General features: G+C 36.0%; 2 pseudogenes; both read left to right on the forward strand.

The window, feature by feature from the left end:
* The first annotated feature begins 5,433 nt into the window (after positions 1–5,433).
* LOC142639451 (protein trichome birefringence-like 42) lies at positions 5,434–11,506 on the forward strand (annotated as a pseudogene).
* A 4,554-nt stretch (positions 11,507–16,060) lies between these two features.
* LOC142639452 (uncharacterized) lies at positions 16,061–24,668 on the forward strand (annotated as a pseudogene).
* The last annotated feature ends 600 nt before the right edge of the window (positions 24,669–25,268 follow it).

Genomic DNA, 25,268 nt, shown 5'->3' on the forward strand with positions numbered 1-25,268 from the left:
ATTTAACTGCTTATGTTCTGTAATTAATTTGAGCATGTATATTTTATGCTATGTTTCTACCTAAATGACGTGTCTCATTGTTTAAATTGAGAGTCTGTAGAAATTTCTTAGCTGCCTGTTTTGTTTTATGCATCTCTTTTTCTTTTTTCTTTTTTTTTTTTTTTTTTGCCTGTTTTTATTAGGGGTGTTCACGAAATTGCATAAACCGCACAAACCGTAAAAACTGCACCAAAACCACTTGCAAAATGGCATAACCGCACCGCACCACAAGTAATAATGCATCGCACCGCACCACACCGCATAATGCAGTGCGGTTTGCGGTTTTATAATAAGAAAACCGTACAAACCGCACCGCACCTTCTCTATATATTAATATATTTAATTATTTTTAATATTAAATATATTATTAATAATTTAATAACCCTAGTTTTAAAATAAAAAAAAAGTTTGATAACCCTAGTAAGTGTTGATTAGGAAAGCCAGCCCAAAATAAAGAAAAACTAGCTCAATAGTTTAAAACTTGGACCAAAACAAAAGGAAAAATTAGTTTTGGATTGGGTAAAAAAAGCCCAAAATTTAAAAAATATATCAACTTCATATTATTTTAATCGCATCTTATACACCGCACCGCACATGTGAGCGCAAAAATAAGGTGCGGTGCGGTTATGGTTTTGGCTAAACTTTAAACAGCACAGCATCACACCGCACTGCACATGTAACTGCAAAAATAAGGTACGGTGCAGTTATAGTTTTAATTAAATCGCAATGCAAAGTACGGTATTAAAAATGGCCCAAAATCGCACCACAAACACCCCTAATTTTTATCATTCTTCCGTATTGTAATTTGGTAAGTTGAGCAACTAATTTCTGTAATTACCACTTCTTATGCCATTTTCTATCTAGCTCTGTGTTTGAGAATTTCCAACTTTGATGGAAGTGTCGATAGAAAATTTTCCAAAACCCAAGAAATGACTTGAACAGTCTTAAGGTAATTGTTATTTTAGCTTTGATTGCCAAGAAAGATATGCAAATTGATAATGCCGATTACAAGAAATCACTTTCTGTCATGAGGTGGAACTCACCTTGTAATAGAGGGTATTGGATTTCTTAAGTAAAAAAATTTCAAAAATAGAGCCCTTGCCGCCTTGCCGCCTTGTCACCACACAGTTTTGTATCTTTTAGATTAGATACACTCTTTTTGCCCATGGCTACTTCTACAGTTCTACTTGTCCCATACGGTTTCAAATTATTATCCCAGTCCAGCATTGAATCTGTCCTTTCCCTGCACCACTTGTCCACTTCCCAGTTAATCTGATAGACAGTTTTTGGCGGTAGCTTCCACGTCGTTCCTCGCTTGTCTGGTGTGGTGACTGAAGCACTAGGGCTATTTGGGGAAACTAAGCTATCTGGTAATCATGAAAGAACTTCAATGCTCATTTTGCCACAAAGTATGGATTGTCCATATTAACATCAACAAAGATCAGCCGATTCCATTGGAGCCATATGAAATATGCAGTTCCCCATGTCTATTAATCTTCTCCATTTCTTGCTGTAGAGTGGTCATTAGGTTCTAGACTCATTTTTATACCTTCTCTGTACCAGCTGTATCCTCAGTCCTCACACAGTATGCGGCACACTCGTCCAAATAGCATGCATGAATGACAAATTTTCTTGGTGACATATTGTGCAAGAACTGTTTGTGACTGAGATCAGCTCATTTGTGGGAACTGGGAACGATAATTCAAACTAGCTCTCCATTCAAAAGAAGTAGCTCTCCATAATATTTTCCAATAAGCCCTTCGTTACATTGAGTGAGAACTTTGTTCAACCTTGGTCTCCTATTGTTTGTTATACTTCAAAATATAAGCACTCTTTACTGTGAACTTTGTCGATCACTCACCATTCGTTGCTGCAGTCTCATATCATTCTATACTAGGATGGAATGAGCGTGAATGGAATTTGCAGAATCATATATATCTGTCTCCAGTGAAAAAAATACTCAGCAATAAAAAAATATTTAATTATATATATATATGGATTCAGATCTTCTAGAGTTCCTAGGGAACTCTACCAAGTAGATTTCATTAAATCCTAACCACTCTTAAATGATTTAATGGTCTAGATTCTGCCATGTCAGCATTTCATTAATAATAATCTTAATTGTTTTGTTTTCAACATTATTTTATTATTTCCAATAAGCCCTTCGTTACATTGAGTGAGAACTTTGTTCAACCTTGGTCTCCTATTGTTTGTTATACTTCAAAATATAAGCACTCTTTACTGTGAACTTTGTCGATCACTCACCATTCCTTGTCATAGCCTCATATCATTCTATACTAGGTTGGAATGAGCGTGAATGGAATTTGCAGAATCATATATATCTGTCTCCAGTGAAAAAAATACTCAGCAATAAAAAAATATTTAATTATATATATATATGGATTCAGATCTTCTAGAGTTCCTAGGGTACTCTACCTGTAGATTTCATTAAATCCTAACCGTTCTTTAATGATTTAATGGTTTAAATTCTGCCATGTCAGCATTTCATTAATAATATTCTTGAAATAATAAAATAATGTTGAAAACAAAACAATTAAGATTATTATTAATGAAATGCTGACATGGCAGAATCTAGACCATTAAATCATTTAAGAGTGGTTAGGATTTAATGAAATCTACTTGGTAGAGTTCCCTAGGAACTCTAGAAGATCTGAATCCTATATATATATATATACACACACACACACTCATACATATACTAGGGAAGCCAATGTAGCTACTTGTATATTTAAGATCTCTCTACCTTTTTTTCTCAAAAAAAAGAAAAAAAAAAAAAAAGAGTCTCTCCACCTTTAGGAACACAATAAAAATTATTTAACAACATTCTCAAATTAGCCCCTATAATCTCATGTATAGATCATTAAAATAATATAATTTGCAGATTATGGTGGGTTCATGTATGAGGTGATAGACTAATTTGTAAAATTGTTATGAATTTTTGTTGTGTCACTATATTTTTTGTGTATATATTCTTCTTTTTTTAGAAGTTTATTGTATATATTCTTATAAAAAATTTTATTGTATATATTTAAGTTGAGTAATGGAATCTAATCTCAACTCCCTAGCCTACACTCACAAGCATGGTTAGTAAAGTATGTGTACTACACCGTATATTACACATATATACGTTTTTTTTTTTTTAATAAAACTTCCATTTACCATAAATTTTTTTTAACGTTTTTTTAATAATTAAACATATACTCAACGTTTCTCGAATTATACTTGTACAAAAATACATTAACTTAATTGAATTTCAATACTTTTATCGAGAATTTAATTATTTATTTGTTAAGACGTCATTATTGTGGGGAGTAAAAAGACCCTGATGGGAATGTGGGCCTTTGGGCCATGCTAAGGAAGGCCGACCTGCTTTTGGGTTTGGAATTTGTTAGTACTACGGGTCGGCCCATACGCCGAGGATCCGAGGATCTAGCCGAGGGTGAATTTCCCTTCGGACGGACACCGGAGAACCCGGGACTTCATGGTAAAGGTTAGGGAATGACACGGTCAAGACCAATGGTTAAAGAGGGGGAACCCTTGAATGTCCTAGAAGCACCGATGTCAGAGAAATACCAAAGATAAATGCTGCCACCTCCACATCAAAGACCCTGCACCTACCACCCTAGCCGCATTAATGGGGAAGTGACACCTGAACAGTGGAAGGGAAACTTCTGGTTACTGTTCAAAGGCACTGAGAAAAGAAATATCTAGGCTAAGGGGGAGTTGGGGCAACACGTGTACAAAGTATCAAAAAGAGGAGTATTTAAGGAGCAACCTAGAACAGGAAGAGGGACGGACTTTTTTGTAATCCAAAAAGGAAAAGAAAAAAGAGGAAGAGATAATATAAGAACAACTCTCGGCTTACGTCCGAGGAGGTTGATTTACAATATTCCTTGTTGTTTTCAAATGTTAGCAATCTTTGACTTGTCATTTAATCCTTAGTCACTTCTAACCTGGGTTTCAAGCCCACACTCTACAAATTCATATTGTTTAAGGCTCATTGGGCCTGAGCCCGTAACTGTTCTTGGGGCCAGGTGCAATTGTGCGCTTACAATTATATATAACAATTAAATTATCAAAATTAATATTTTTTTTGTTTCATGTTTTATTATTTAGATATCATTTTCATGTTTTTATTATAATCTTGCAATTTTTTTCATATATTAAGATATTTTTTTAACTAAACAAATATAAAACAATTTGAAATCGTAATAACACGAGACAATAAATATTATTTTTTTCTAAGTAATTAAATGTGTGAAATAATATATTAAATATTATTTCTTTCATTCACTTGTTATGTATTTTTCTTAAATCACAACTAAAAGTTGATGAATATATACTAAATTTAGTAAATTCTCTTATGAAATTATATTAAGATGATATAAGTATGCTACTAAATTTAAATTTAATAAAAGTAATAATTTAACATATATAATCATTTTTAATCACTAATATTTTGTTCAAATTCATAATATACCCGTACTGCCGTACGTATATCATTTTTAATCGCTAATATTTCCGTTTTTTATGTTTTATTTTTACAAATTTGTTTAAAAAAAAACTCTGAACTAAATGAAACACATACATAATATACCGTACATATTCCGTCTTGTACATTACTAACAATGCTCACAACAAAAATATTTTTGACCAAATCAAAAAGACATAAAACCCCCCAAAAACAAATCTTGATATGTATCAAATATGAATATTGTCCGCTATGGCAACTTCTTTAAGCCACAACTTACAAGATTTTAATGGCTCAATTTAATTAAAATCTGCGCAATAAACAGTGGAGCGTTTGGCTAGCACGATTTTTAACATGTGAATTTGAATTTGGGTGAATAAAATCTAAATACTTTATTTGGATGGTGTAAAAAGGTTAAAGATTTGGATTTGACCAAATTTTTCAAAGATTCTAAACTTCTAATTCTATGAAATTTTAAATCAAAATTATTGATTTAAAATGTAAACCTAAATTTAAATTTAAATATCCAAGCGCAACCTTGGTGCTTTTGACCGCATTGATTGAATTGTCCACCTTGGCCAAAATGCATATCATTATTCATAGTACTCAAGTAATCAAACACACCATATCACATTTTATGAATATTTTTTCTCTTTTTTGAGATGTGATTTGCAAATGAAATTTAAGTCCTTGACTAATTGGCTTGAAGTAAAAATGAACACACCCTCCCGCCCCCGCCCCCCCCCCCCCCCCTCCCCCCTTCCCCCCCGGGGAAGTCCCTCCCTCACAATCCCTATAAATACGGTATTGATCTACTGATCTACTCACAATTCCAATATTCTCAAATGACTTTGGGGTTTGGTTCTTTTCAGATTATTGCTCTAATCTTCCTAGTGGTAACCATGTCCTACAAAGTGCAGAGTGATCATTTAGGAAACACAGGCCAGCATGGAAAAAAAATATGTTCTAGCTGCAATTATTTTCAAGGGAGTTGGGTTGTTGATAATCATTACCCGCTCTATGATGCAGCTAGTTGTCCATTCACAAAAAAAGATATTAATCGCCAGAAGAATGGTAGACCTGCAGATATGGAATATCTGAAATACATATGGAAGCCCAATAGTTGTCTCATCCCAAGGTAAACGATTCTATAGATATTCTTCTATTTTGTTCAGTTTACTTAATCAACCTGTGCTATTTGTACGTTTAGAGTAAAAATGTCATACTCTATACTTATTATTACAGCTTTGCAAGTGTGCACATGGACTAGCTAAACATTGTTTTCATGTTATTGTGGTATAGTTTTGATGCTCGTGAATTCTTGATGAGGCAAAGAGGCAAAAAGATCATGTTTGTGGGGGACTCCTTAAGTTACAATATGTGGCAGTCTTTGACGTGCAAGCTTTATACTGCAGCACCAAACTCTAATTACTCCTAAAATACTGAGAGTCAACTCTACACAGTGTCCTTTCTGGTAGGCTTTTGCAAAATTTTCTAAATGGTATTTTATTTTCAATATGCTCCAATTTGGTAAAACAAAATTAAAGAACACTAAATCCAGCAGAGACAGAATCAAGATTACACAATATCCTTTCTGCATGGTAAGCTTTTGCAAAATTTTGTAAAGGGTATTTCATTTTCAATATGCTCCAATTTGGTAAAGCAAATTAAAGAACACTAAATCCAGCAGAGACAAAATCAAGATTTCATTAGTCAAGAATGAGAAATATAGTAAAACTTCAAAATTAAATTAATACATAAGAAAGTAAAACTAATTAACATAGTAACATCTATTCAATGCTAACACAAAATTTATATTAAAAATACAAAAAAGAAAGAAAGAACTTGACATTATTTCTTAATACATTTCAATTTTTATAATCAATTAAAAAGAACTTGACATTCTTTTAAACCCTAAAATCATTTATGACTAATTATGTACTAAATACTCTGCAATATCTGTTTCAATGTAAAAAGTCATAGATTGAAATATTGCAGTTGAATTTTTCATATTCTACAAATCATATAAAAGTCATATTTATTACCCAATGATATATCCAAGTTACTTTTAATTTAGAAAACCAATTAGTGTTGCCAAACAAAAAGGGATAAAAATCATAGTTCAAGTATATCCAAACACGTAAACAAAAAAAAGAAAAAAAAAAAAAAGACATAATTATATCAATACTTTATCAAAATTACTTAGCATTAAGTTCTACTCACCAAAACAATACCCAAATAAATAAATACATAATTATTTCAAAAACAAAATTTGTTCCGCATTCTCTTATTTATATTATCATTCAAATTTGGGGTTTCCACAAGTCAATTAGGGTCGGATTTGTGCCAAACTCACAACCTACCCCACCAAATTAGGTGGAAAATTTTCAGACCCAACCCACCAACTGGTGAGGGAGTCAAATCAAACTGGTCAGATCACATGTTGAGTGTTGGTCGATTTGGTCAAACCCGACAACGGTGAAGCAATGAAAAAATCAGCCCAAATCCGGTGAGATTTCCACTAGATTTGGCGGAGATCTCACTAGACCCAGTGAAGATCTTGTCATATATGCTAGATCTCCACTATTCTCTAGCTAAAAAATGCTTAAAATTTGTTGGATTTGTTGGTTTTTACTTGTAGCTCAAGTTTTGAGGGTGGTAACCCGCCACCAAGCGCTGAAGTAATCAGTTAGGGTGGTGGGTGGTTCAAATCCGGTCGGGTGTGGCTGGAGGGTCAAGTTACCGAGTGGCTTGGACACCCCTAATTCAAATGCACACTCAAAATTAAATTCCATTTTATTAAATTTTATGCTATAACTAAAAGTAGTGAATCAATTGGACTTTTTTTTTTTTTGAAAAGATATATATGTCAATCCCAAAGTTTAATTTACGTGTAGTTAAGAAAACAAAATAATTAATAAAATTAATAAAAAAATTCATTTTATTTTCAAACTAAATCGGAGAGAGAGAGAGTAAAAAATGTCGAGGGTGACATTGCGGATCTTAAGGTACGTGGACTAGTTTATAACACTCCTAGAAGTGGTTGATGGCTTGATTCATTGATGTGGTAGCAGTAGCACCATTTTTTTTTTTTTTTTTTTTATAATAGCAGTAGCACCGTTTGAGTTTAAGGATTTGTTAATTTTTAGTCTCATGTATTTTTTGATGTTATTTTTTTTTTTTTGGTCACAATTATTTTGATATGATATATTCTCTCTCCTGGACGTTGCTTTGTTTTATAGGAATATGGAGTATCAGTTATGTTCTTGAGAAATGAATTCCTAGTAGACCTCGTTGATACAGAAATAGGTAGGGTTCTAAAGCTTGATTCCCTCAGTACTGGCAACCTATGGAAAATAGCAGACGTGTTGAACTTCAACACCAATCACTGGTGGACTCACACTGGACACGCTCAAACGTATGAATTCTTGGACTAACATAGAAAATTTGCAACTTATATGGATCACTCAGATACAAGACCTGAGCTAATTTGTTAATCTTACATATTTCAGATGGGATTACTTCCAAGTTGGTCAAAAAATTTTCAAAGAGATGAATCGAACGCAAGCTTACAAGATCGGGTTAAGTACTTGGGCTAAATGGATCTACGCCAACATTAATCCTTTGAACACACAAGTTTTCTACCAAGGAGTTTCTGCTGTTCATTATTAGTAAGTTCTTTTCATATTAGATACCACATTTATAAACAAAAAAGTAACCAATAACTCATGTAATGTACGGAATAATTGACAAAATGTAATTTTCTATATTTTTTAAAATATATAATTTGATAATTATGGTAATTAATTATTAATAGTTTTTTTTAGAGAAATTATTAATAGTTATTTACATACTAATTTCATTTTTTTTGGAGGGGCCACATATTAATTTTACATGAAACTACATATTCTACTATTTAATAATGGTGCGGTGTAAATATATGCGGCTTTATAGATTTTCATAATAAATTTAAAATCAATTAGAGAGAATATATATATATATATATATATATATATATATATATATAGAGAGAGAGAGAGAGAGAGAGAGAGAGAGAGAGAGAGAGAGAGAGAGAGAGAGAGAGTGAGTGCCAATTCTGTCCGGATGGGGCATAAAACCCCAGTTTTACGCCCATCAATCACATTCCGCCACATCAGCTGTTTGCAAACTAAAGAATAAAACTTATCACACATAATCTTGCCTCTAAAAATTCATATACCAAAATTGTATCTTCCTCAAAAGTCAGAACCAACCAAACCTCCAAGCCAACTAAGACACAGCCCTGCCGCCGGAGATGCTGCCCAAAAGCCTCTGGAGAAGTCGCTACTAACCTAAGTTTCCTTTTTCTCGATTTCTTTTTTCTTTTTCTCAATTTTCATTATCCAAGGTACAATCTTTTTAAGATATATATCCCATCTGGGTTATGTGCAAGTTTGTGGGTTTGGCTCAAGATTTGCATATGGGATAAAGGTGTGGATTTTGGTGGGGCAAGACAAGGATTTGGTGTCTTCGCTGTTTGTAGGTGATTAAATTTTGAAGCTTTTGCTTTTGCATGTGTGTTTTGGAACCTGGGTTCTTGGTCTATTGTGGTTGTGGGGTTTGTTTTTGTTTTTAAGGTTTGGTAAAATGAAATTTAGAAGGAGGAAGAGAGATGACCAAATCATTGACCTGGTCATGGTGTCTTTGTACATAGCAGGCCATTAACTACCTCTGGAGCTGTTCCAACCCAGCTTCTCAAATCTCCGGTCCTCTTGGCTAGTGTCTTTGTTCATGGTCTCTTTTGGTGCTTGTGTCCTGCTCTTCCTCTGTTCTTTCCTCTTGCTTTTATACCGGATAGAATTTCTATTCTAGTTTAATCTAAATGTATATGTGTGAGCAGCTCCCTCCTAGATGCTTAAATTTCAACTCTTACCTCACACTCCACAAACATTTATACTTGTAGAGTGGCCACCGCACTAAGAAGAAACGGTAGTTTTTGGCTGTAACGTTTCTTCCTTTTACGAATGAATATTCATTTTCCCAAAAAAAAAAAAAAAAATCACCGTTGGTGGTGACTTCTTCAGCCTCTTTGTGCCTCTAATAACATCACCGTTGCTAACATCAACACAAAAAGTTCATTGTCTTGTTCGTTTTTTTTTTTTTTTTAAATTTAATGAGATTTTTAATTAGGTGTTGACATGGCGTTATATTATTGGTGGCGTAAACCCCTTGGTTTACGCCACATCCGGACATAATTTAAACTCAAAAGAATAATAGTGTTAAAATGTGATTTTGTCAAAGCTTATAATGTGTTAATTAAACATTAGAAAAAGTTAACACAAAGTCAAAGACTTCAATTATATACATACATGAATTCTATAAATCATCAAACCTCTTAGTTCGAGTTGTAAATCCTATTCTACACGGATCAAAATTCTTGAGATGCATATAGTAGCGGAGCCAAGAATTTGGGTTGGGGGCTAAGATTAAAAGACAAAATTAAAAGTAAAAAATTAATCTGAAAATTATTAATCAATATTAATAACAAAGTAAATAACCAACTATATGCTAATGAAATTCTCATACACAATCTAACATAAATGTAAACTTTAATTTATTTTTCCACACCTAGTTTAATTTACTCAATTGCTCTTGACGATTTTTCATATTTTGAAACCGTTATATGATTTTTTCACACCCAATAGTCTTGAATATATCTTTATCAATATATGTGACTGAGCAATCATTTATTCATTGATCTCCCATTTGATTGTGTAATCAATTTTTAATTATGTTCATTGCTGAAAACTTTCTTTCAACAGTAGCTACTACAACTTGTAAGATTAATGTTGAGGTTTCTAACATGTAAAACAATGGATATAAAACATCATTTTTCATTTCTACCATTATTTTAATATAAAAGTTGTTGGAGTGTAGGCCTATTTATGTGAGAGCATTAGCATTGGTAGTGCTAAAAAGTCATATTACTATTTTTAGCGCCATCAATACTAAAAAGCCTGCTGCATTGGCGGAGGCAAAGCCAAAAAATTTGGCTGTTGAGCTACAGTGCATAACCAAAGATGTCTGTGCACCGTAGCTAAGATGGTTAAAAAAAAATTTTTTTATTAAAAGTTATATTATTTTATTGTGTTAGTGGTGGTTGTTGTTGTTTATTGAAGTAAATATTATTTTATTGTGTTGAAAACTAAAATAAAATTACTGATATTAAGTATTTTATAAAATGAGATGGTAAAATAGATAACACAGTTTTTTGTAGTGCCAAATTGTGAAATTTTTTACAGCACCAATGCTGATGCTCTAATAGAAGTTGCCATCGGAATTGAAAAAAAAAAAAAATTATTTGTCCTTTTGTGGTGTAGGGGCAAATAAGACATTTTCACACTATATAGTAATATTATACTATTATTAGAGAAATTTTTGGAAGTTCAGGGCACTTCCCACGGGACCCCCTCCCTCCGCCCCTGGATGCATATGTCCATAATGGGAAAGAAAAAAATAAAATAAAATTATGATATTTTAAAATAAAATTATTTAGAAATTAGGCGAGCAAATGTAATAACTTGTCATTTCATTAAGTTATGAAAAATAATGTATCTCTAACATTACGGATTTTCAATAATCAATTAATGTAATACTCATTATCTATTTTAATTTCCTATCCTCAGTGACAAAGAATTGGACCTGAATGCAAAAACTTGCCAAGGACAAACACAAGTGTTTGGAGCAACATTTCCAGGCCCCAGTAGCAGTACTAGTACTCCAGGAGAAGCTGTGGTAAAAAAACGTACTGCGTATTGCTGCGAAGCCTGTCGATTTGCTTGACATTATGTTGCTTACACAACTAAGGAAAGATGGTCATCCTTCTAGCTGTGGTTATGGAGGCAGTGCATCTCTGTGGCCTGTAGCCATTAGTGTCTTGCTCGTGTTCCTGATACTCGGAATCATATTCTAAGTGCAGTTTTGCATGAGAATTAATGTCCATTTCCCTTTGTTGTGTTGAATCTGGTGAAACTTTTCTATAAAATTAAATAAGACAAGCAAATCTTCGTTTGACTATCATTGATGCATTTGATTTGAAGTTATTTTGGCTTAATTACAGTGCATGCTTCCTCTGATTGCCGAAAACTATAGTGATTATAGATCCATGACTTTTTTTTTTTTTTTTGGGGTGGGAGGGGGGGAGGGTAGAAAGATTCATGAGATTAGGTTCAAAATTCCTATTGAATATCTTGGGATCACTCTTAAGGATAATTAGAAGATAAGAAGCGTGCGCGCGCGCGCGCGCGCACACACACACACACACATATATATATATATATATATATATATATATATATATATATATATGTTCAGGGGGTTGAGGGGGGCAGCTGCTCCCCCTGGCCTGCCCAAAAAAAAAAACAAACCCTTAGTTTCATAGCTAATACTTATTAAAAAGTCCAACTTATATTTTCTTTTGATAGAAATCGCAATCTAGATCAAAGATCGTCCTTATCGTGTGAGGAATTTCATTTAACCAAAAGCTCTAATCAATCACGCCTAATGATAATTTAGCCAACTAAAACTCCGCTATGTTCCTTTAGTCTTGAAATAGAGCATAACTATACCTTCTAAGTGAACAAATAAGTAACCACAAGTCCTTTACTAGCATGCCTTACACATAAGTTTTAATCTTTCCCTACAGTATTTTAGCAAAAAGACCCTGATCAATCCTTTCAAAAATGCAGTCTTGCATACCAACATGGAAAGCAAAGTGCACCACTTGAAAAATCACAATCCATCATGAACCCTAATAAAACTCCTCTATGCTTAGCTATTATAATATTTGACTTTTTTTTTTCTTTTGTGAAAGTGCATAAATCATATACAAATTCCCCCCCCCCCCACTCAAATCTTGACTTCGCCACTGAATATGATGAATACTCTTGTACACACCTTAAAATGTTGAATTGTGACCAAATAGCCTTCAATATTAAACGGTTAAAGAAAAATTGGTTTAATTAAAACATTGAACAATATTGTATATATGAATTGTTAGTTAATATATTGTCTTCTACATTACACAATATTGGAGGCCCCGTCTTTCATTTACTTTATGAGAGTGTTATTGAAGACTTGTTTTTTAGATAGAGCTTCCCCCCCCCCCCCCCCGGTAATTACATTTTCTTATTTTTTGATATAAGATAGAATTCTACTCTAGCCTAATCTAAGTGTATATGTGTGTAAAGCTCCCTCCTAGAGACTTGAACCCGGCTCTTACCTCCCCACACTCCACAAGTACTTATATATACTTGTGAAGTGACCATCGCACCAAAGGTGTGCGGTGATCCCCCCCTAATTACTTAATTGAACGGAAAAATAATCTAAATGCCTTACACGTGGCCAACCTTAAGAGGAGTTTTTTTTTTTTTTTTGGGTAAAAAAAGAGGGCAAACAAATACATAATACATATACTCTTTCTTGCCTCTAGCAAGAAATTTCATTAACATAGAGATTAAAAAAACATTAAAAAAATTTAGTAATAAAAATAATAAACCTCCTTTACTGTGATATATATATATATATATATATATATATATATATATATATATATATATATTTATATATATGTATGTATGTATGTATGTATGTTTTGGTGTGATTTTCCATTTTTGATTGCAAAAGTAAGGCTTATATAGTTACACATTTAGAGCATTCACATCCGAATTTCTAAAAAAATACATATTTTATACAAAAAGTTATTTTATCTATTTTACTAACTTGTTTAACAATATACTCAACATCTCATTTTTATTCTTACATACAACCCAATAAAATTGTAAGTGCACAATTGCACCTGGACCCAAGAACAGTTGTGGGCTCAGGCCCAATGAGCCTTAAACAATGAAAATTTGTAGAGAGTGGGCTTGAAACCCAGATTAGAAGTGAGTGAAGATTAAATGACAAACTAAAGATTGCCAGTATTAGGAAACAGCAAAGAGTAATGTAAATAGGTCTCCTCGGACGTAAGCCGAGAGCTGTTCTTATATTATCTCTCTCTCTTTGTCTTTTTTCTTTTTAGGTTACAAACAGTTCCGTCCCTCTTTCTGTTCTAGGTCCTCCCTTAAATACTCTTCTTCTTAATACTTTATACACGTGTTGACCCCAACTACTCACGTAGTATAGATATTTCTTTTCTTAGTGCCTTTGAACAGTAACTAGAAGTTTCCCTTCCACTGTTCAAGTGTCACCTCCCCATTAATGCGGCCAGGGTGGTAGGTGCAGGGTCTTTAATGTGGAGGTGGCAGCCTTTGTCTTTGTCATTTCTTCAACACTGGTGCTTCTGGGGCATTCAAGGGTTCACCCCTTTTAACCATTGGTCTTGACCGTGTCATTCCCTAACCTGTACCATGAAGTCCCGGGTTCTCTGGTGTCAGTTCGAGGATAAGTTCACCCTCGGCTGAGTCCTCGGATCCTCGGCGCATGGGCCGACCCATAGTATTAACAACTTCCAAACCCAGGGTCAAGTCGGCCTTCCTTAACACGGCCCAAAAGGCCCACGTTCCCATCAGGATCTTTTTACCCCCCACAAAAATAATATAAATTACATAATCAAATAATATAAATTACAGAATCACCACCACCATTGAACCACCAAACCAGCCACCCAAATCACAAATTGCAACAATTCAAAGCCAAGCTTCAACCTCCGATTCAAACCCAATGCAACCACCGAAATAGCACCACCAAAACTTTGAAACCAACCCAAGACCGACAACCCAAAAAAAACCCATAACCCACAGTGGCAAACTCATGACCACCACAAAACCACTGAAACGGCCCATTAAAAACGACAAGCAAAACCCAAAAACAACCCATCTTTAAGCCAAAACTATTGCCACCTTTAGTCTTCAATCCTCTACCATCGCCAATGCTGCCTAGAGAGACTGAGCTGAGATGGGAGAGAAAGAAGAGTAATGAGAAAGGGGAGAGAGGAGAGAGGTGTTGGGTGAGAGACAGAAAAAACAAAGGAGTGATTTTTTTTTTTTTTTATTAAAGAGAGAGAGAAAATTACTATAGGAGAAAACAAATTTATTTTTACTTTTTAGCAACCGGCTACAGTTGTTGCTATTGATACCCATTTACTATAGCTATTTGTTAAAAAAAAAATAAAAAAAAATAAATAAATAAAAAAAAAAAAAAAGAAGAAGAAGAAGAAGATATACTGACCTGAATGTTTTTGGTTTTGGGTATAGTGCAACTAAAATAACAATTTGGTGGGTTTTACATCCCCAATTCTAATGTTATTATACGCTATAGGTTTTTTTAGTAAAATGTAGATGGAAATTAATTAGTGTTATTTTTTTTGCGAGGCACGATAAGAGTATTCTTGTTGGGCAAAAGTTAAAAATGTATTTTTTAAGTAAAATGAATATTATAAATTTCTTGGAAAAAGAAAAAAAAAGATTAAAAATAAAAACTTTTTCCAAAACAATTCATATGGAATAATTCTAACTAGAACTTTGTCATTTTTTTATGTAACATGATGTGAGTAATTGTTTATTAACTTCACATTAATGTGACAAAATCATAGCACAAAACGTTGTGAGAGTAAGATTTCTTCACTCATATATATTTATTATTATGGGAAATGTTAACAGGCACGATAAGATACTCGTTAAGAATGATTTACTATGGGTTTACTAAATAAAAAATGGTATAAATTAATAAAATGACTGAAAATATTATTGAAGTGACAAGTAAAACTTTAAAAATTAGTTTTTTTTTTTAGAGAGTTTCAACCTATGACGTCTGTACTTAATGATAACTGTTTATCATTAGACTAAGACACCAATCAATTTTTAGTATAGGCAGGGATTGAACCTTAGATCTCTTATACAACCATCAGAGACTTTACCAGTTGAGCAAATTGGAACCCACTAAAAATTAGTTTTATTGGTTCTATATTCTGAAATAGTATATCATGTTTCAGGTCTATATATCATCTCTCTCACAGCATGTAAGTCCTACGACTGTCCTGAAGTGATAAGTAAAACTTTAAAAATTACTTTTATTGGTTCTATGTTCTAAGACAGTATACCATATTTCGGGTATGTAATATCATCTCTTTCACAACTGGTAAGTCCTACAACTGTTTCGGACCTACATGCAGTTATAACAAGATATAATTTTTCCTATATTCTATAAAATTGGTAAAAAAATCTAACATTAAAGCAATATGATTGGCCATTTATAAGTTTTGTCTATTTGCCTCAAAAAGTCATTTCTTGGACCATGCCCCGAGAGTATGCAATGGATTCTGAAAAGTCTTCAGCCTCCATGATACCATGATTACACAACCAGAGTTTACAGTTCTAAACTCCCACTTCCCAAGTAGACACACCCACCCAAATACAGTGCACTTTTCTTTATCTTCTATTCTATCCCTCTCAATACACACGCAGAGATTCACAAGAAGTAAATTACCTAGCTACCTATCGAAAAACGTGTCTACATGCAACTTGCTATCATTCTTGAACTTCTACAACAATGGAGAAACCAACTGAGACCATCATTGAAGTCAGAAAAGAGCTCATTGTTTCCCCATCTGGTGGAAACCCAACCCTCAGAAATGGCCATTTTCTAAGACCTTCGATAACCTCCTCCTCCATTCAACTTCCTTCACCTTCCTTCTTCTCTACCACCACCAGTTCCGCGCCTGGAAAGTCTCTAGTTAATGTGAAATTCACCAGGTGTCTGAACCCTCTCAAAAACTGGTATACCTGGGTTGACCACATACATTCAAAGCACGAGTCCACATGGAAAAGATCTAGAATTTACCAAGCAATAATGGGTTCCACTTTTGAAAACCAAAGAAACAAAGACTTGATTCTTGTGCTTGCAGAGAAGTGGTGTCGTGAGACTAATACATTCGTTTTTCTTGGGGAGAAGCAACCATTACATTAAAAGTGTTAGAAATACTGAATTCAATAGTATTGTATTTCTTACTTAAATAATATACATGAGTGCCTTTATATAGGAGGCATATGAGTGTTGTACAAGTAAATATGAGTGCAGTACAAGTAGTACAATGTGTGCTATACAAGTAAGTAACCTAGTTAGGCCAAGCCCACAATACTATACGTTAACAGCCCCCCTCAAACTCAAGGTGGATGTGAGACCAGCTTGAGATTGTCAACCAAATCACAAAGGCGTCCCTTAGGATGAGACTCGGTGAAGATGTCTGCAAGTTGATCTTTGGAGGAGATGGAGAAGAGCTTAAGAACACCATGAACAAGATGATAACGGATAAAATGACAATCAATCTCGATATGTTTAGTCCGTTCATGGAAGACATCGTTGTGAGCAATGTGAATGGCACTATGATTATCACAATAAAGAGGAGTAGCAGAGGATGTAGACATACCTAAGTCTGTAAGAAGCCATCATAACCAAAGAAGCTCAGATGTGGTATCAGCAAGAGCACGATATTTTGCTTCAGTACTGGAGCGAGCCACAAAGGTTTGTTTCTTACTTCGCCAAGAAATCAAAGAAAAGCCAAGGAGAAAACAATAGCCAATGGTAGACCTACGATCAGTGGGATCTCTTGCCCAATCAGCATCAGAGAATGCACAGAGTACAAGAGGAGACTGAGCTGAGTAGAAAAGGCCATGGAAGAGAGTGCCCTTCAAGTATCGAAGAATGCACAGAACAGCAGCATAGTGGGTCGACCGTGGAGCAGACAAATACTGGCTGACCTGATGAACAACATAGGAAATGTCTGGACGAGTAACTGTGAGATAGACTAGGCTGCCAACCAATCGTCTGTAAAGAGAAGGATTAGACAATGGTTTCCCCCCCGAGGGAGTCAAATGCGCATTAAACTCAACTGGGGTGTCAACAGTCTTGCTGTCAGTAAGTCCAGCACGAGACAAAAGATCATAAGCATACTTGGCTTGAGTAATATAAAGACTACCTGAGGAACGAGTGATTTCAAGACCCAAGAAATAGCTAAGGTGGCCAAGATCTTTCATCTCAAACTGCTGACTGAGAAAATCCTTGAGTTCTTGTATGCCACTAAGGTCATCACCAGTTATGATCATATCATCCACATAGAGGAGAAGTATAATGGTGCCTTTATCAGTACGACGAAGAAATAAGGCAGCATCATAAGGATTGGCAGTGTAACTCAAGTGAAAGATAGTAGAGCTAAATTTTGCAAACCAGGCTTGAGGAGCTTGTTTAAGACCATATAATGCTCGTCGAAGGCGGCAAACCTTGTTGGAGTCAATGGAGAGACCTGGAGGAGGTTGCATGTAAACTTCTTCACTTAAGTCCCCATTAAGGAATGCATTTTTAACATCCATCTGAAAAAGATCCCATTTTCTAGCAGTTGCAACGGCCAGGAGGGCACGAACAGATGAGATGCGAGCAACTGGAGCAAAGGTCTCTTCATAATCAATCCCATACTCCTGTGTAAAACCTTTTGCAACAAGACGAGCCTTATAGCGCTTAATGGACCCATCTGAGCAAGTCTTAATCTTGTAGATCCACTTGCAACCAACCACAGACTGTCTAGGAGGGAGAGTAACTAAGTCCCAAGTATGGTTTTTGGTTAATGCATCAAGTTCCTCTTTCATTGCAATCTGCCATAAAGGGTCAGTGGAGGCCTCACAATAGGTTTGAGGCTCATAGAGTGTAGCAAGTGCAGTGTAACACTGATAATCAAGTAAATGTGTAGGAATAGATCTTACCTGGGTTGAGTGACAAGGTGGAATGTCTTGTGGAGGTGGAAGATCTTGTGGAGGATCTTCAGGCAGAGCAGGAGCGGGGGACCCAAGCGCAAGATGGGGTAGCTCGTCATCAATCTGCTTATCTTCAACCTGTCGAGAAGAGACATTAAAAGGATCTAGTGTTTGAATAGAGAAGTCCAAAGAAGGATCAAGAGGATTTGGAGAAGGAACATGAGACTCCTCTGGAAAGACTTCAAGTACAGATGAGGTAGTGAAGGAAGAACGAAAATGAGAGAGTTCAACAAACAAGCGGTGTTCCCAGAAGACAACATTACAAGAAACACGAAGGCGATGAGAGACAGGATCATATCATCGATACCCTTTTTGTGTTTCGCCATAACCAAGGAAACAGCAAAGTCTAGATTGAGGCTCAAGTTTGTTGTACTCATGAGGCTGAAGAAGAACGAAACAAGCAGATCTAAAAGAGCGAAGGTGATGATAGTCAGGAGGTGACCCAAAGAGGCGCTCATACGGAGTTTGATTATGGATGATAGTGCTTGGAATGTGGTTGATGGTGTGAACAGCATGAAGAGCAGCTTCACCCCAGAATGAAGGAGGAACCTTGGCAGAAAGAAGAAGAGTACGAACAGTGTCAAGAATATGACGAAATTTTCGTTCAGCTCGACCATTTTGCTAAGAGGTACCTGGACAAGTTAGATGATGTATAGTGCCATAGGAGTGTAACAGAGCTTGAAAAGCATATTGAGTGTATTCAAGAGCATTATCAGAACGAAAAATTTTGATTCTTTTGGAGAATTGGGTTTCAATCATTTTTGCAAAGGTACTGTATATTGGCAAAATTTTAGAACGAGATTTCATAGGGAATATCCAACTGTAACGAGAATAATCATCGATAAAAACAACAAAATATCGAGATCCACCAATACTAGCAACAGGAGAAGGTCCCTAAACATCATAATGAATTAACTCAAAAATGCTATTAGAAATAGAATCACTATTATTAAAAGGTAAAGCTGGCTGTTTTCCTAACTGGCATGAAGTACAAAAAAATTGTCTTTGGACACAGAACCTAACAAACCTTTTAAGGCTAACTGTTGTACCCGAGAAGAGGGTGCATGACCAAGACGAGAGTGCCAAAGTGAGAGAAAGGGTAAGGAAGACACCGTAGCGGTAGCAGCGGCAACAGACACTGGAGCAACAAGTGGAAGATTAAGATTGTCCACTGGAAACATATGTCCAACTCTAGGGCTGGTCCCAAGCTCTTGCCCCGTCCTCGGATCCTGCACAATACACCCAGAATAGTAAAAAATAAGGCGATAACCTAGTTCAGCTAATTGTCCCACAGAACACAAATTATAGGATAGGTCAGGAACATGGTAGACTCCAAGAACAGAAAGGTTAGAGGTTGAAACAAAACCAAGACTATTCCCATGCATGGAGGAACCATCAGCTATGTGAATATTTAGGAGATGTGGAGCAGGGTTAAGTTTGGAGAATAAGGACGAGTGAGGTGTCATGTGATTGCAATAGGCAGAATCAAAAAGCCAAGTTTGAGACTTACCGGGTAAAACTGAGAGAGCAGTGGAAAGAGATGCATTACCAGCCATACGAACAGCTTGAGCTATGATCTCCTGTAGTTTAGTGGGTGAGAGGTTGATAGTGGATCCAGAAGACTAGGACTCAGCTGAAATGGGAGGCATTGGCGGAGTAGACTCAGTGTTAGCAACTGCAGCAGTAGATTTGTTTCGACGGTAACAAGTCTCAATAGTGTGGCCAAGGCGCTTGCAATAGTTGCAGAACTTTTTATTGGTCTGTCTGTGATGATTGTTGGAGCCAGAAGGATCACCTGAGTGCTGAGGTTGCTCTATGGATGGAGCAGAAGGAGTAAGTGCCAGAACATTAAACTTATCCTGGGCTCGAAGAGTTGCGGGGCGAGCTTCTTCTCTTACTAACTCGTTCACAGCAGTATCAAGAGAGGGAGGAGGACTACAATTAAGAAGCTGACCTCGAATGGGCTCATAGTCCTTATGGAGTGACATCAGGAACTCATAGAGATGAAATCCATCTCTAATAGCAACATATTATTGAGCATCTTTTGAGCATGCCCAAGTTGGATCAGAAAGGTCAATTTGGTCCCAAATGAAGCGAAGCTAATCATAGTAGTCATTGATGGACTGCCCCGGTTCTTGCCTGAGTTGATGCAATTCAACCACTAACTGATATTTCATGGATCCGTGAGTGGTAGAGTATCTTTTGGCCAACATATCCCATGCTGATTTCGCATCATCAAAGTTGCCCAGCAAATTGGAGATGGAGAGAATGGAAGTGTTTCGAATCCATGTGAGGACCATGTGATTGTGACTATCCCATTCAATCATGCGACTAAGAAAGGCAGCATCTTCTTCACTTGCCCCCTTTACAGGAATAGTGATTGCACCAGTGCAATAATGCCAGAGCATGTGACCCTTAAGAAAACTGCGCATAGCTTAAGACCAAGATAAGTAATTCCTAGTCCCCTCCAATACAGTATTGATGGGGTGAGGAAGAAAAACATCATTTTTATCCATTTAGAGACACAATATGCAAAAAAAGATTGCAAAAATAAAATCTACGCGAAAAACTGAGTAAGGAGAACCTGGACTGCAAAAAGTCCACTCCGAAAAAAGTCGACGGTCAAAAGTCAACGGTCAACGGTCAACAGTGAGGTGGCGGTAACGTCGAAGCTGGAGGATGACGTCAGTGATGATGTGGCGTGATGACGTCAGCATCGAATCTGGAGGATGACGTCAGCGATGACGTGGCATGATGACGTCACCTAGGGCTGACGTCAGCAGGAGCTGGTCTGGTGCGTGGCGGCTCGTGGCGGCGCGTGGCGGCAGGGATTCGGCGTGTGGCGGCGCGTGGGAGCGTGATCTTCAGTGCAGAAGCTTTGGGCGGTGCGTGAGGGCGCGTAGAGCCTCCGATGACTGTGAGGTTTTCATGAAAAGGTAGATTGGAGCAAGACGATCTTCGTGGTACCTTCGGAAAATTTTTCGGAGCAATATTCACGGCGGTGCCGAAAAAGGCAGTGGTCTTTGCAGTGTTCGAACTCCTCAACGGCGGCTACTACAGGTCCGAAACTTGAGGACGATGTCTGGAAGACTCGAAGGTTCAACGGCGAAAGGCTGTGGCAGTTGTTATGACAGCGAAAGCAATATCAAGAATGGAGTTACACCAATAAAGATAAGACTGCTAAGAAAATGTCAGAGCAGTGGCTCTGATACCATGTTAGAAATACTGAATTCAATAGTATTGTATTTCTTACTGAAATAATATACATGAGTGCCTTTATATAGGAGGCATATGAGTGTTGTACAAGTAAATATGAGTGCAGTACAAGTAGTACAATGTGTGCTATACAAGTAAGTAACCTAGTTGGGCCAAGCCCACAATACTATACGTTAACAAGAAGACATAATGGTTTCTCTTTCTAGGTGTCTCTGTTCTTGGGTCCACTATTTTCAGTCCTCTTGAAACCCTGGAGTTGAAGGAAATTGAAGAAAGACTAATCCAAGCTAGAAAAGATTTTGTATGTAGTACAGCTAGGAGTGCTCGTTGTAGGATATACGTTGTTAGGACATATGTGATTCATGTTAGGAATATATGTCACCATGTATTAGCTAATTTTTTGACAAAATGTATTTTACTTGTAATTGGGTAGATCTAGGATATGTTAATGCTTCAAGGAACAAAGTTTCAAGTTCAAGTGTTAAAACCATGCAAGTCTGTCCAAGAATTAAGTGATGAAGTGCTAGTTTTTAAAACTCGATAGCTAGTATCTATCAAAGTTTAAAAAGCTGGTTAAGCTCGAAGCTCAACAGCTGCTCGATAGATAGGGTATCTATTGTGATTTATGAAAATCAGATTTTCAGCTCTAATTTCATTTCAATCCGTGAGTATGTGTTTAGGGTTTCTTTTCTCACAACCCTAAACATATATAAGGATTATTTTAAGGGCCGTCACAGAGAGAACAGTTGCACAAGTGTGAAGCAAAGTGTTGTTTATGCAAATTGTGATCGGAAACTTAATTTGCCATAGTTTTTATTTCTCTTGAAAGAGCTGTTGTGTTTGTACACCGTTGGATTTTGTGACTAAGAAGTTTCGTGATCTTCATCGTGTGATGAACTGAAGAACTTTGCAACCAACATCCTTCTCAAGTTGGTGACTAAGTCGCGTACTGGGATCCGCGCATCTATTGGTTAGTCACGTACTGAGAACCGTGCATTAAAAGTAGAGATTGTCACTATAGAATAAGTCCAATTGGGTATTAGGGTAAGAGTTTAACTGTAGGTTGGTATAAGGTACTGGGATTCCTTTATTTGTAACCGTTTGTTGTGATAATAGTGAATTCTTGGGAGTGGTGACCTTAAAATCACCCCGATGAGATTTTTGCCTTGGAGGTTTTTCCCATTCGAAAACAAATCACCTTGTTAACTTTATTTTTCGCTGCATTTTTATTTTAGTTGGTGATTTGTTTGTTCTGTCATGTATATTGCATGATAACTTGATTAATTAATAAATTTGCCTAATTAATCAATTAATTCATCACAATGGGTCAATACATTCTTGGCCTATCACTCGTCAATACCCATGGTTGACGCATTTCATGGAGAGTGAAAGTGAGTTGGAGCATGAGGCTTTTCTTTCACTATGGTTGTCAAGATTTGTATTTCCTGGGATTTCAAAAGGTACAATTACGAAACTTGTTCTTCCCATTGCAATTCATCTAGCTAGAGGGACTAGACTTACATTGGCACCTGCTGTTCTTGCTAACATATATAGGGATTTGAGTGTCTTTTAAAACTCAAATGCCGGTGTGGGTGCATTTTGCACTTTTTTTTTGCCCAAACGGTGCTTTTTTTTTTTTTTGAATTTTGGCCTAAATCGGCCGCTTCGGTTTGTTTCTACGGTTTCGGCCGATGCAGACCGAATTGGCGTGAATCGGCCCAATTCAGCGCCAAGTCAACGCAAATCGACACATATCGGGAAAAAAAGGACACGACACCGACACGCAGGCAACAACGTCGCCTGCCACATCCCGCGTCGAACGTGGGTTCAACGGCCATTTTGCCACGTCGATGCATCATAGGTTAAAAGCAAAAATTGTTGCCTTAAATGAATTGGAGTCTTATAATGAAAAAGATAATGGTCTAGCAATTACTCTTTCTGCACCATTTTAATTAGTCCAAAATTGGGCTTGGGCGAGATTTGAAACATTGTGGCAGAAGCCTAGTTCCCAGATGAACACATCACAATTGTCCAAACTTGAACTTGTGAGGTTAGCTTTAGACTCTGCCAGAGAGAGTTTTCAATGGCGACCCTATGCAAAGTTTAATGGGTCATTTCCTAAGCTTTATGGTGAAAAAGAAGAGTAAATTCCTATTGATCACAACTTGGATGAAGAATTGGAGTCATTTGCCCGATGCTTGAGGCCATGTGAGTTAGTTTAAATAGACTGTATAAAACAATACCTACCGCATCGTGTAGCAATGCAATTTGGCATGGATCAAGATGTGCAGAGCCTGGTCAAACATTTTGGACGCCTAAGGCGAAATCTTCAAATGAAGCATTTAGGTTATCACTTAAATAATATTTGACTAACATTTTATATAATAATTTTTTTTAAAATCATTCTTTTTACTTTTTAATATGATTTTTTTTTCATTGTCACATCAAATTACAAAAGTTATAGAGACTATCATGCACTCTTGGTGCAGTGATCACTCTACAAGTATAAGTTCTTGTGGGGTGTAGGCAATGGTCGAGATTTAAGTCTCTAGAAGAAAGTTTCGCATATATATATATATACTTAGATTAGGTTAGAGTAGAATTTTTATCTTGTATAAAAATAATTAAATAAATAAAATTTATGAAGTAAAATTTATAGCATTTTTAACATTTTCCTATTTGAATTACTTGTGATTAGTAACACGTCTATTTGTAAGACCTATTTATTTAATTTTGTCTTATCTCTATTTCTTACAATCCTTAGTTCTTTGAGCTTTCTTAATAATGAAAAAAAAAAATGTAAACTAAAATGTTTTAATATCTCCCAAAAATATTCATATATAAAAAATAAAAAAAATTGCCCTCAAATTTGGGGTCTTCTCTAGTAAGGGGGCCCTAAGCAATGGCCTAATTGGCCTAAGCCTAGGGCCGGCCCTGAGGATGTGCCAAGCTTTGTTATTCAAAACAATGAGAGTCTTGAAATTGCCTGGAGAAGTTACAATAAGCCAATGAATGACAAAATGTTACATATTCCATCCAGACACTTCAAGGTAGGTGTTACATTGCGATACTTGGAGTGGTGGAAGCAATCAAAATTGGGTGAGCAAGATGCAATTAAGGATGTTGCACAACATTAAATAAGTTCAAATGATTCATGTTAGAAATACTAAATGAGTATATTGTATTTCATAAGTAATAGAATATACATGAGTGCCTTTATATAAGAGGCAAAATGTGTAGTACAAATATACTTGGAGTGGTGGAAGCAATCAAAATTGGGTGAGCAAGATGCAATTAAGGATGTTGCACAACATTAAATAAGTTCAAATGATTCATGTTAGAAATACTGAATGAGTATATTGTATTTCATAAGTAATAGAATATACATGAGTGCCTTTATATAAGAGGCAAAATGTGTAGTACAAATATGTGTGCTATACAAGTAACTAAGGTGGGCGTAAAGCCCACACAACCTAGTACACATTAACAATTCAAAAAGATCGTGTTCAACAAAGAGGATCATAGATGACAATGATTCTATTCCTCCTCATTCTCCTCCGAATTGTAGACAGTTTGAATCAATGAACCCTAATCAAGAGGAAAAGTGAAGGAACAATTGAGATCTTGTAAAAGAGATGAAAGCAGAATGGTCGGGGATGGCAAGCCTTTGTTAGTTGCTAAATCTCATGTTCCATCACAGTCAACTGCATATGATGGAAAAGTAATAAAGACGGAGC

Source organism: Castanea sativa, chromosome 6, assembly GCF_040712315.1.
Source record: "Castanea sativa cultivar Marrone di Chiusa Pesio chromosome 6, ASM4071231v1".
In the NCBI taxonomy this organism is placed as follows: Eukaryota; Viridiplantae; Streptophyta; class Magnoliopsida; order Fagales; family Fagaceae; genus Castanea; species Castanea sativa.